Source organism: Panthera onca, chromosome B1 (assembly GCF_046562875.1).
Source record: "Panthera onca isolate mPanOnc1 chromosome B1, mPanOnc1 haplotype 2, whole genome shotgun sequence".
In the NCBI taxonomy this organism is placed as follows: Eukaryota; Metazoa; Chordata; class Mammalia; order Carnivora; family Felidae; genus Panthera; species Panthera onca.
The window spans coordinates 112,460,126-112,473,376 of NC_138342.1; positions in this window are offsets into that span (position 1 = coordinate 112,460,126).

Sequence of the window (13,251 nt, forward strand, 5' to 3'; positions counted from 1 at the left end):
CAACCAAAGATTTGGTGGAATTTAAAAAGAAATGGCATAAGCCCAAAAACATAATCTCAGAGAAGACTTGACAAATTTTAAGCTTTCACATTAAGATGATCCAAGGCACAGAGTCACCTTTCATCAAAAAACAGAACACAAAAAAGCAAACTCTGGGTAGCGGTGGAAATCTGATTTCTGGAACTACCACAGTACAATATGTACATGTTTGATTTTCAACCAAAAATCAAAGTCATGTATAATGAAAGATTAAAGTTTGGCCCATTCAAGGGAACAAAAAAAAAAAAAAATCAACAGAAACTACCCTTAGACTTACTAGAAGATGATGTTTAAAAAAAAAAAAAAAAAAGAGTACTCTAAATATGCTCAAACAGCTACAGGAAGATATGAACATAGACAGGAAAATGATACATGAACAAAATGAGAATATGAATAACTTAACTCATTCTATGAAGCCACCACTGCTTTGATTCCAGAGAAACAGAATTAGAAAAACACATGATCTCCTGAGACAGGCTTCTTTCACTTAGCACAATGTGTTCAAGGTTCCTCTATGTGCAATACGTATCAGCACTTCATTTCTTTTTACTGCTCAGTAATATCCCATTGTGTAGATATACCCCTGGTGCAATTCCATTCATCAGTTAAAAGACAGTTGGGCTGTTTCTACTTTTGGCTGTTGTGAATATGTGACTATGAGCATTCATGTACAAGGTTTTACGTCGACATACATTTTCACTGCCTGTATATATAAAAATGAATGAAATTAATAAATCATGTGGCAACTCTGTGCTTAATGTAATGATTTGGGCATCTTTTCATGTACTTAGTGGCTTTTTAAGTGTATTCTCAGAAGAAATATTTATTTCAATCCTTTGACCATTTTAAAAATTAGTTTGTCTTTTATTGAGTTGTAGGAGCACTTTCTGTATCCTGGATACAAGTCACTTATGAGATATATGATTCATAATTTTTTCCCATTCTGTGCGTTGTATCTTCACTTTCTTGATAGTAGTTTATTATTGTTATTATTAAAAAAATGCTATTTCTAAGAAGTCCATTTTATTTACTTTTTTATTTTGTCACTTGTGCTTTTGATGTTATATCTAAGAAAATATTGACTCAATGTCACAAATATTTACTCATGTGTTTGTCTCTAAGAGTTGTAGTTTTTCAGATCTTACATTTAGGCTTATACTCCATTTTGGATTAATTTTTATAAATGTTGTGAGATAGCATTCAAACTTTATTCGTTAGCTTTTGATTATTCAATTATTCCAGCACCATTTGTTGAAAATTCAATTTTCTCCCATTGACTTTTAGTGGCATCGTTGTCAAAAATCAATTCACCATAAGTACAAGAGTTTATTGCTGGCCTGTCAATTCTATTCCATTGATCTACATGTCTGTCTTTACACCAGCATCATACTCACTTGATTACTACAGCTTTTTCGTAGTTGTGAAATTGGAAAGTGTGAGTCCTCCACTTTGTTCTTTTTCAAGATTCTTTTTTTTTTTTTCTATTCTGGTCCATTGTATTTATACATGAGTTTTAGGATCAACTTCTCTATATCTGTGGGAAATTTAAAAAAAAAAAGCCATTTGTGATTTTGACAGTGATTGAATTGAATTTGAAGACCAATTTGGGAACTATTGACATCTTAACAATGTAAAATATTCTCGTAAATCATAAACATGGGACAACTTTCCTTTTGTTATGCCTTTGAAGTTTTTGTTTGCTAAGTCTAACATCTGGCCTCCTTCATAACCAGTGTACAGCCTTCTTCTTCTTCTTCTTCTTCTTCTTCTTCTTCTTCTTTTATTTTTTTTTTTAATTTTTTTCTCCTGTGTAGATCATACTCTCTGGTTTCTTTGTACGTCTCAATTTTTACCTGAAAACTATTTTTTGTTAGCAACTCTGGATAATAATTTCCTAGGTTCTCTCCTCCTTAGGGTTTTATGTTAATGTTGCTGTCTTTCTGGTCACTTATTTGTTTAGTGACTTGGCTGAAGTAACTCTCTGAAACTTTTTTCTCCCACAATGTAAAGCCTTTGATGCACTTTCTCAGATGTTTCTTGTTTTCATATTTAAACTCTGGAACAGCTAAACCACTTACTGATCAAAGATTCTTGTTCACAAGCCCTTTTACCAGCTAGATTTTGGCCTTTTACCATTGGATATGTGATAACTTGGAGTCTGCTATCACAGTTCAAAGGATTACTTCTCTCTCTCTCTCCTCTATTGCCTATGAGTAGACTGAATTTTCCCTCTGTGATTACTCCTGAGAGGGCTCAGTCTTGGTTATTTGCACAGACCTAAGGATGCAAGGATACGTGTGGTTTTATTCGTAGGTCTTAGGAGATGCCCCTACCTCAGAGTATCACAATGTTCAGCCAGTGCTTGGTCAAGGTTGTGCTTAAGCCCCTAGTGACAGTGAGTCTCCCACCTTTTGCCGATGAATCTGTGTGTGGCTTGGGGATGTTTTCAAGTTGATCCATATCCTGCTTACCCCTGTGTAGGTACAGCTCAGTGTACATCCACAGCCTTTCCAAACCCCAGTATTGGCTGTGATACTAGGAAGACTAGTCCAGTCAGTCTCTTTCTCTTAAACTTTTAATTACTCTTTTTAGCTTGCTCTTACTAGTATCACAGCACTACCAGTGCCCTTTCCTCTTGACTCCCACTTCATATTCTAGTATTAAACTGATTATAAATATCTTTGTGTTGAGCTTTGTGTTAAGTGTCTCCCAGACTCTTCAAACTAAATATATTTACATTTCTACTTAGTCTTCTGCCCAATCCTACTTACTATTCCGTTTTAGATAAGGTGATACAAAATCTAATGCACTATCTGTTTCTGAGAGCTTTACCAGAAACATATTTCTTGTAACACATTTATTGTACGCTATTTATCAGTATTCCTGCAAGTTGGTCAGTTTAACCAGGAGTAGGAATTAAATCTTTTTCAATTTCAATGAATCTATTCTAGATGAAGAATAGAGATAACATAATCAGATTAAATAAACATGCAAAAGATAGGTTAAAAAAACTTATCTGTTTCATACAATCTCTTTATATATATATATATATATATATATATATATATATATGTATGTATATATGGAGAGAGAGAGTGGAAGACAGAAAAAAAAGAGATAATAAATAAATAAACCTGTATTTATATATCCTGACATTTAGTAGTTGTCCTAATATTTAATTTGTTTATATATATATATATATATATATATATATATATATATATATTACTGATGATTACTATTCATTTGGTGCTTTTGTTCCTCACAGTATGTTTAGTATTTTTATTAAAAATATTTTAAAAATAAAAATAATTTTAAAAATTTTTATTAAAAATATTTAAAAATATTTTAGTATTTTATTAAAAAATTTTTAAAAATTAAGGGAACTATCAATATTGCATTATGACAGGCAATTGTTCAACCTTCTAGTTTGTAGTAGATTTTTTTAAAGGTGCAATACTAGTAAAGTACGTGCCTACTGGTAGGATAAAAACCACAGAATACTTCCTGTCAATGATGAAGTGAAGCCATTTAGTTGGGTGGCGAATGGACTGTCTACAACCCGTTTACTTTATTTCTGAAGAGTTATGTCTCCACAAAATAAAAATACTTAGGACTTAAACATAACTTAAGATCATGTATTTCAGAAAATACATATTTCTAATGCATATGCAACCTGATTTTTCTTAATCCTTTTATCCAGCTCCTGATATTTGCTTTTTCCAAATGTTATGTTTTCTCTCCAATATCTAGAGAATTAAGTTAAGTCCTGAATTTAAATTTGAAAAATAGAAACTATTTAATTCAGTTCTATATTCCCAAGTATGTAAAATTAAAAAAAAAAAAATATGGAAGACACATTTGCCTATCAGTTGCTCATTAAAGTGTCTTGATAAAAACTTTTAGTCATAGGTGTATATTAAAAAATAGTTTATCTATTAAATAATGAACATTCTACAGGATTTTGTTTAGTTTTTTTATTAAAAAATTTTTTAATGTTTATTTATTTTTAAGAGAGACAGAGACAGAATGTGAGTGGGTTAGGGGCAAAGAGAGAGGGAGACACAGAATCTGAAGCAGGCTCCAGGCTCTGAGCTGTCAGCACAGAGCCTGATGTGGGGCTCAAACTCACAAACTGTGGGATGATGACCTGAGCTGAAGTCTGACGCTCAACCGACTGAACCACCACAGGGTCCCTACTTAGTTTTTTTTTTTTTTTAATATGCAAGAATATAAAATTGAAAAATGACAATGCCAAGTTTTACTATATGAACAATTATGACAATTTGAGCTAAAATTATTAGGGATAATTCTATACAAGGAATAGAATGTACATATTCTTACTTAGAGTATAATATCAATAAGAATTACCTTGGTATATCCTTAAAATTTCATAATTTTAGTTGACTTAAAATTTCATAATTTTGAAGATATTTCCAGTGCACGTTTTATATTAAGACATAGAAAGTTCATTTGCAGAATTTGTATTATTATGCCTATCCCTGGTGAATAATGCTTAAAAAAGGAGGAGTGTGTGTTAAATTGAAATGATGTGAGGAACACCCTAGTATTAGCAAAAGTGACAGATTGGATGTGCTGGGTGATATGTGGTCAGAGGATCACAGATTCCCTGCCTGTAAAAGTAATGAAAGGAAGGGGGTTGGTCCAAGATGATGACATGGGAAGACTCTGAACTCACCTCCTCCCATGGAGACCCTGAATGCACCAGTACATATGAAACTTTCTCTCTGAAAAAGACCTGAAAACTAGTTGAACCGCTCCTCCACAAATAAGGATATAAGGGCCACACTGAAACAGGTAGGAGAGTGAGAAGTGCATCCTCCCCCAAAACCCCACCTCCAGATCCATGACCCACAGTTGAGAGGATTTCTCTAAGCCGCAGCTTCTCCCTGGAGACTAAGGGGGCATGTGCCCCACACGAGGCGCCCCAACCCTTGGGTCTTATACAGTGCTGGTGGAAATGCAGGTTGGTGCAACCACTGTGGAAAACAGTATGGAAGCTCTTCAAAAAATTAAAAATAGAACTACCATATGATCCAGCATTTCCACCAATAGGTATTTATTCAAAGAAAACAAAAAACACTGATTGGAAAGGATATATACTCCCCTATGTTTGTTGTAGCATTATATACAATAGCCAAGACATGGAAACAATTATCCATCAGTGGATGAATGGATGAAGATGTTGTGGTATATACACATATATACAATGGAATACTACTTTCCCATAAAAAAGAATGAAATCTTGCCTTTTGTGACAACACAGATGGACCGTGAGGGATTTCCTCTAAGTAAAATAAGTTAGAGAAAAACAAATACCATATGATTTCCCTTACTTGTGGAATCTAAAAACAAAATGAACAAACAAGACAGTACAAGCCATATATATAGAAAACAGAGCAGCTGTTGCTAGAAGGAAAGGGGGTTGGTGAAATGGGTGAAGCAGCTCAAGAAATACAAATTTCATTATAAAATGAATAAGTCATGGGGATGCAATGTAAAGAATTGGCCTATAGGGGCCATAGGCAGTAATATTGTAGTGCATGCTTGAAAGTTGCCAAGGGGAGTAAATCCTAAAAATTTTCGTCTCACGCACACATAGACACAAATAACTTTGTAACTTATTATGGTGATGGATGGTAACCAGACTAATTGTAGGGATCATTTCATGGTGTATGAAAATATCATATCATCAAGTTGGATATTTGAAACTAATATAATGTTATATGTCAATTATACTTAAAAAAAATCCCTCCCAAATCCCCCCCCAAATTCTTGCATGTTAAAAAAATATAACTCAAGAAAAAAAAGCATGCAAAAGACTTGAATGGCCATTACAGAAAAGGTATATCCAAAAGGATAATAAACTACTAACCACTAAAAATAGATAGATAGATATAAAATTAAAAAATAATAAAATAAACCAAACCAAAATAAAATATAACAGAGACAGAGTAATGAAAGGGAATCAGGTACAGTCTGGAAATACAGGCTAGAAATACTCTGCATTTTCTAAAAACATACACATAGTATTAATCAGCAATTAGAGTATAAAAATACAAAAAAGAAGAAATTGAACAAAATATGATTTCCACAATACTTTAATGTGATCAAGCTGTAATATATTTTTTTAAATTTTATTAAATATAAGTTTTTCCTTATAAAATACAAAGACTTGGAATTTGAAATTATTGGCCTATATATTTTGTTATTCAGTTTAACTCCCTCCAGGCCTAGAGATGACTAATAGTATATAATATGCAATAATTTGCATGGGTCAACTCAGTTGGTAAGAGGATAATACTAATGAAACTACAAAAGCACAGAGAATCCAAAGCCTCAGGCAGAATAAGCTAAACTTTTGTGTGTTGGATTCTGCCTTAAGTGTTTTGCACGATTAATTCATGTAATAGTCATAAACATGCTACATAGGTATACTAATAAATGGTTTAAAAATTAATAAACTGAGGCATGACAACTTTATATAAATTACCATTATTGTACTTTATGTAGTTGGGTTAATATCCTGTGTTCTTAATTACAACATTATGTTCATGCTTAAATTATTTGAAGCACTGTTGCCATTATAGACAAGAAACCAATGACATCCCTTTAAATGTTTAAAACAAATTCGAAGTTGCTTAGAACTAAATCTTTCCTTCCCAGTTAGTTGAAGCATAAATAGTTTAAGGGAGATGGAGTTAAACCTGAAACAAAGTCACATTTAAATATATATTCTAACTTTAATCATATCAAATGCAAATCCATAATCTTGAGATCCTGTAGGGAATTTTCGAGATATTTTGAATAATACAAAATTATATCCTCAGTTGAAAATAATAAATAACAGTATCCTAATTAAAAGAATCTCTCCAGTATTTCTAAAACTCTACATCAGTATCATTTTTGTCATGATCATAAGCTTGATTATGAAAATATATGAGAAATTGGGTAGGCAAAGCCTATTTTAAATCCTTGCTAAAAGTTTGCTCTCCAGATTTTCAATTATGTTTTTTCTTTTCTTTTTACATTTTTTTTGATAAATATATACCTGAATCCTACTGTGCATGCAAACAAAATAGTGTGAAGTTTATTTCCCTTTTTAAAAAATATGTTTATTTATTTTTGAGAGAGACAGCATGTGCAGGGGAGGTGCAAAGAGATAGACAAAGGTTCTGAAACTGGCTCAGTGGTGACAGCAGAGAGCCCAATGGGGCGCTTGAACTCATGAACCAAGAGATCATGACCTGAGTTGAAGTCAGGCGCTCAAGCAGCTAAGCCACCCAGGCGCCCCTTTATTTGCTTTTTCAAATTACTCAAAATGATGAAATTGTAAGTCATATATTTCCTTTTTCAGTCCCCTGAGAAGCAAGTTTAAAATATTATAAATGCATTTTCATACATCTATAGAGATGATCCTGGCATGGAGATTTGACTGTCACACTTGTAATAGGAATGCACATTTTTCACTGGCTCAGAGGAGTGATATCTCTCTGGTCATTTGCACCAGAGCAATGAGCAAATACCCTTTTACATATAATGTGTCAGGAAATATTATCTAGTATATTTATTGGACTTCACAGATGCTGGGTCTTTTTTTTGTTTTTGTTTTTGTTTTTACAAATAGAAAGTTTGTGGTAACTCTGCATAGAGCAAATCTGTGGATGCCATTCTTCCATCAGCATGGGTTCACTTCATTTTTCTGTCACATTTCAGTAATTCTCAAAATATTTCAAACTTTTTCATTATTAGTACACTTGTTATGGTAGTCTGTGATCAGTGATTATGGGTCACTAAAAGCTCAGATGATGGTTAGCATTTGTTAGCAATAAATACTTTTTCAATTCAGGTATGTATATTGTGCTCTCTCTCTCTCTCTCTCTCTCTGTGTATACACACACACACACACACACACACACACACATATATAATGCTATTGCACCCTTAAAAGACTACAGTATAGTCCAAACATAAGTTTTGTATGCACTAGGAAACCAAAAAATTAATTTGCCTTGCTTAATTGTGGTACTCATTTTATTGCAGTGATCTGGAACCAAACTGCAATATCGCCAATGTGTGCCAGTACACCTATCTATCAGTGTAAGTGTTGAACTAATACAAAATAGTTTTATGTTAGTAGTGACTCAGGTATTAGTCTGTATGGATAATTACAACAGAAAAATAGTAAGAAATGAAGACTCTTAAGAGTGACCATCCTTATAAAGTACCACAGATTAGTTATAGCAGTTGTTTAATCACAAAATTTTCACTTTTTTTTTAAACCAAATTCCATGCCACCTTTTTCTAAGACAGAGTGATGGAGAATATGTGGCTTGTCATAACACACACATATATGCCCTTGAATAACATGGGTTCAAACTGTCAGGTCCACTTACACAGGGATATTTCTTATAAATATAGTATAGTACTATAAATTTACTTTCTCTTCCTTACTGATAATGTTCTTAATACATTTTCTTTTCTCTAGCTTATTTTAATGTAATAATATCATATATAATACATGTAACATACAAAATATGTATTAATCAGCTGTTTATGTAATGTGTAAGGCTCTGGTCAACAGTAAACTATTAGCAGTTAAGTTTTTGGGTAGTCAAAAGTTATATGCAAATTTCAACTGTACAGGAGCCAGCACTCCTAACCCCCATATTTTACATACAAACCACACACACACACACACACACACACACACACACACACGTATAGTTGAAAAGACTCTGGCTGAAAATTTGTATGAATTATGTGGGAAAATGTATCTCTGCAAAAAGTGATATCTGTGTGGGTAGAGAATGTTTTAGCATTTTATTATGATAAATTCCAAAATGATTCAATACATTACTTCCAAAATGAACTTTTATGACTCTCAATTTCTTTAATTTTTTTTTTCCCAACCACACCTTGCTCAAATATTAGCTGTAATGACTCCTAGGAGTCACCGTGTAAATGATGAACTCATGCTAATGGAAAAAGAGATTTTTAACAATATGTCTATTATGGTAACTACAGTGGCTTAGAATTGCATTTTGTTAATAAGCCTGAAGAGTAGAAAAATATCCTTCTACTCTATCTTAAGAACATCTCTAAGGCAAGTGAGAGGCATTAGAGGATAATGTAAATATTTGTGATATCATTTCTTTTATACAAAGGTAGTAAGAGATATTTCATTCCATGGTCATCATGGCTCATCTTAATGCTAAAAAGTAAAATACAGGCAGAGAATTTTGAAATAGTCCAGCATGGTAATCATAGATCTCAACATATAATAAAGTGCCTGTAAAAAGACCACAGATATGGATTCTTGTTGAGTAGGAGGAGTGTAAGACAGTGGCTGAGCATATGGACTCTGAAACTCTAATTTCTGGTTTTGAATCCTGGATATGTCATAAAATAACTGTGTGACCTGCTTTAAGTACCTCTCTATAGCTAAGCAAAATAAGGACTATATTACTACCCATCTGCTAGACTGGTTTTGAGGATTAAATAAAAAATTAGAACAATGTCTAGTGCATTAAAATCACTAGCTATTATTCCTTAGTCATATGCATCAATATTTTTGGAAAATTTTGATTCCATGAAAATAGAAAAAGAAAGGTAGAAGCGATTTGTTATCAAGAAGCAAAATATTTTCAGGCATGCAAATATGTTTAGAGTTTAAATATAATCATCAACCCAGAATACAGTACGATTCCATATTCTGAACATTGTATATATGTGAATATCTATAACAATATTTTGCAAAAAAATTCGTAATTCTGTAGGAAAAAAATATTACAGATATATACTGCATTAGAGGTACCAATTCATCCTACCAATTTCTCTGTGTTTGAATCATATCACAATAAAATATAAAGATAAAGTCAGAATATCTTATTTTATAAAGTCATGAAGTACAGAAACTGCACAACCTACACAATGACAAAGTTAGAAATTTTAAGCATATGTTCTCATCTCACCTCATTATTATCTTTGTCTTCAGAATAAATCAATTTTCTGCATTTCTCCTCCTCATTATAATGTTTGCCATAAGAGAGAGAACTCAGAATTATAATAATACACAAATGAAGTGAACATTATGGTCCCAGGCTTCATAATTTTGATATATTTCAAGTCTGTACTTGTTTTTTCATAATTTCATTACACCTTATCACACTAATAAAGCTGTAAATATTGGATCAAACACAAGATATCATTGCACAGATATATCTTTCCTATTTTCTTATATTTTTAGCTCACGTTAGGAATCAAAGTATCATAAATTAAGTTTCCACAAGGATCATATAAGTGTATAATTTTAGGATATAATGCATTATGTAGGTGAAAGGAACACATTTTATATATTAATATGTAGTATGAATGTCAAAACAAAACATATTTAAAACCTGAATTAAAAAGAAATATTAAAATTATAATTTCAGAAGAAGCTGCTATCCTAGAGTGTAAAGAAATATTAATGACTATCTTGTAAATTCATAAGGATCAGGGTAGGAACACAAGCAAATGTTTTGAATAATGTATTTTATAAAGGGTTAAAATTACAGGAGAAAAATCAAATTAAAATCTCTTAATACAGTTAAGAAATTTTCAATTTACTTCATGAAGTTCGGTGATCAGAGAAATACCAGACTTGTTCAACATTTTCTCTCCAGTAGACCACTGGAATAAAATATGTTGTAGTGTACATTCTAAATAAATATTACAGATATTTGAATGCATTCTATAACATGAAATTTCAGAATAGATTCTGAATGAAATCTATTCCTTTTTATTAATGCTGAGGATTCATATAGCCTAAATTATCACTTCAGTAAATTTCAACAATCTAGGGACACCTGGGTGGCTCAGCCAGTTGAGCATCTGACTTCAGCTCAGGTCATGATCTTACCATTTGTGAGTTTGAGCCCCACATTGGGCTCACTGTTGTCAGCCTGTCAGTGCAGAGCTCGCTCTGGATCCTCTGTTTCTCTCTCTCTCTCTCTCTCTCTCTCTCTCTCTCTCTGCCCCTCCCCAGCTTGTGCGCTCCTAAAAACAAATAAATATTAAAATTTCAACAATCTAGTTAGTATATGCCAGAAACGAAAGTGATTAAATCAAGGTAAAAGAATAATTGACACATATACGAGAATGTTGTAAGTACTTCAAAATTTCAAAATTATACAAAGAAGGCATTTGTACCTATTGCCATGATTAGATGCAGTTCCACTGATGTTTGCCTGATGAGAAAACTTGTCCAATGATCAACAATCAACTCAATTCCATATATCAAGATGAACCCTGAGGTCATTAATTGTCAGAGTAACCCTAACATACTTTATCTAATTATAAAACTTTGCATTTTTGAACAATGAAAGAATCAAATGGTAAAGCCATTATCAAAATAGATAATTCTACAATCCATAATAAATAAGGTGATATGACTAAAGTTATCAGCCATCTTATATATCGCATCTTAAGTAAAGCAAAAGCAATTTCAAAAAGAATTTTTAAATGACTGAAATATATAAAATGTCTCTAATAGTTTCAATTTATTTTAAGAGAAATTTAATGAGCATTTTAAACCAAAGAAGAAATATTGAACATATGTTATATTCAAAAATAATTTTGTGTTGACCTGCTCATGTTGTTTTATTTGTGGACCCAACCCATTCTTTTCCATTTATTTTTTGATTCAAATACAATATGCATATTATATTTTCAATTTACCTTATTTGTATGTTAATATCTCAGGGATTACCAAAAAGACATTTGCTTTTTTCTTTTAGATTTGTGATTATTTTGTCCCTTCTCTGAATTTCCTTTTGGACTTTTTATAACACTGCTTCTTCCATACATAGCAGCTATATGGAAATAAAACTTTTGTTAATTTTTCTTCCCTCAATAGTTAACAAATACTTAGTGAGCATCTACTCTGTACTTTTTACTTGAAACCGAGACTACTTTATTTAGGGATATAATTCAGATGTTTGTAATTGAGCTTCTGAAAGCCAGTTTCTATTGATACAGCCCTAAATTCGTAAAATGGCTTAATGATTTTTTTACATTTAGAATTGAAAGATAAACATCGGAATTAAAAAGATTGAGGAAGATGATGATAGTGGATAGGTAGGTAGATGATAGATAGATAGATAGATAGATGATAGAGATAGAAACAGTTTTGTAAATAGAAATATAGTGATAGAGATATAGATATACATGTAGAAAAATGCAAATATATAGTCACTTTTAATTCTAATACTTCACTACTTATTTACTTACATATAGAGCAAGGGCAATAGTTTACAGTTTGCGATTGGTTTTTTTGTAGTCAAAAGTTTATCCATCTTGTTTTGGTTCAATATTATGTCCTTTTAATGCATATATATTATAACAAATATATAAGAGGAGCAAAAGAAAATAATAACATGACCTTTATTAGAAATGCATGCAAATGAAAATTTTAAACAAACTCTTTTTAAAAGTATAGCATACATACAGATACATTCACAAATCATAAGACTGCAATGAATTTTTACGAAGCGTATATGCCTATATAAGCAGCAAATAGATCACTACTGCCATCCCAGAAGAATTTCATCTCCCTACTCCCATCCCCACACATATTTCTTATCCTTACCCTGCCCACTCACTGGAAAACTACATTCTGACTCTCAAGACCATAGGTAAGTTTTGCTTGTTTATAGTTAATATAAAGGGATCGTACATAACATACTTTTTTGTGCCTGACTTCTGATGAGAGTGGCAATGGGCAGATTCCTTCATGATGTTCATTCCCATTATTGTGGTAAATATTATCAAATGGCTTTACAAAGTAATTATCCCACAACATATGAATCCAGTTGTTCTGCACTCTGTCTCAAACTTGGTATTTTCTTCTTCATTTTAATTATTCTGTTGGATGTGGCTTAGTGTCTAATTGTGTAGTTAACGTGAATTACCCTGGTGAGTAATGATATTCAGCCATTTTTCTATGTTTATTGGCTGTTTGCATCGGCTCCTTTTTATAATGTCTTTTCAAGACCTTTTTTTCTCATATTTTCATTTTTTTTCTTTTTTCCTTCCATTTTACCTACAGATTTATAAAAATTCTTCATATTTTCTGCATTTTTCTTCATTAAATATACAGAATAGAAATACATCACACCTTATATTCAAAATTTATACTCTTTTTGGTGT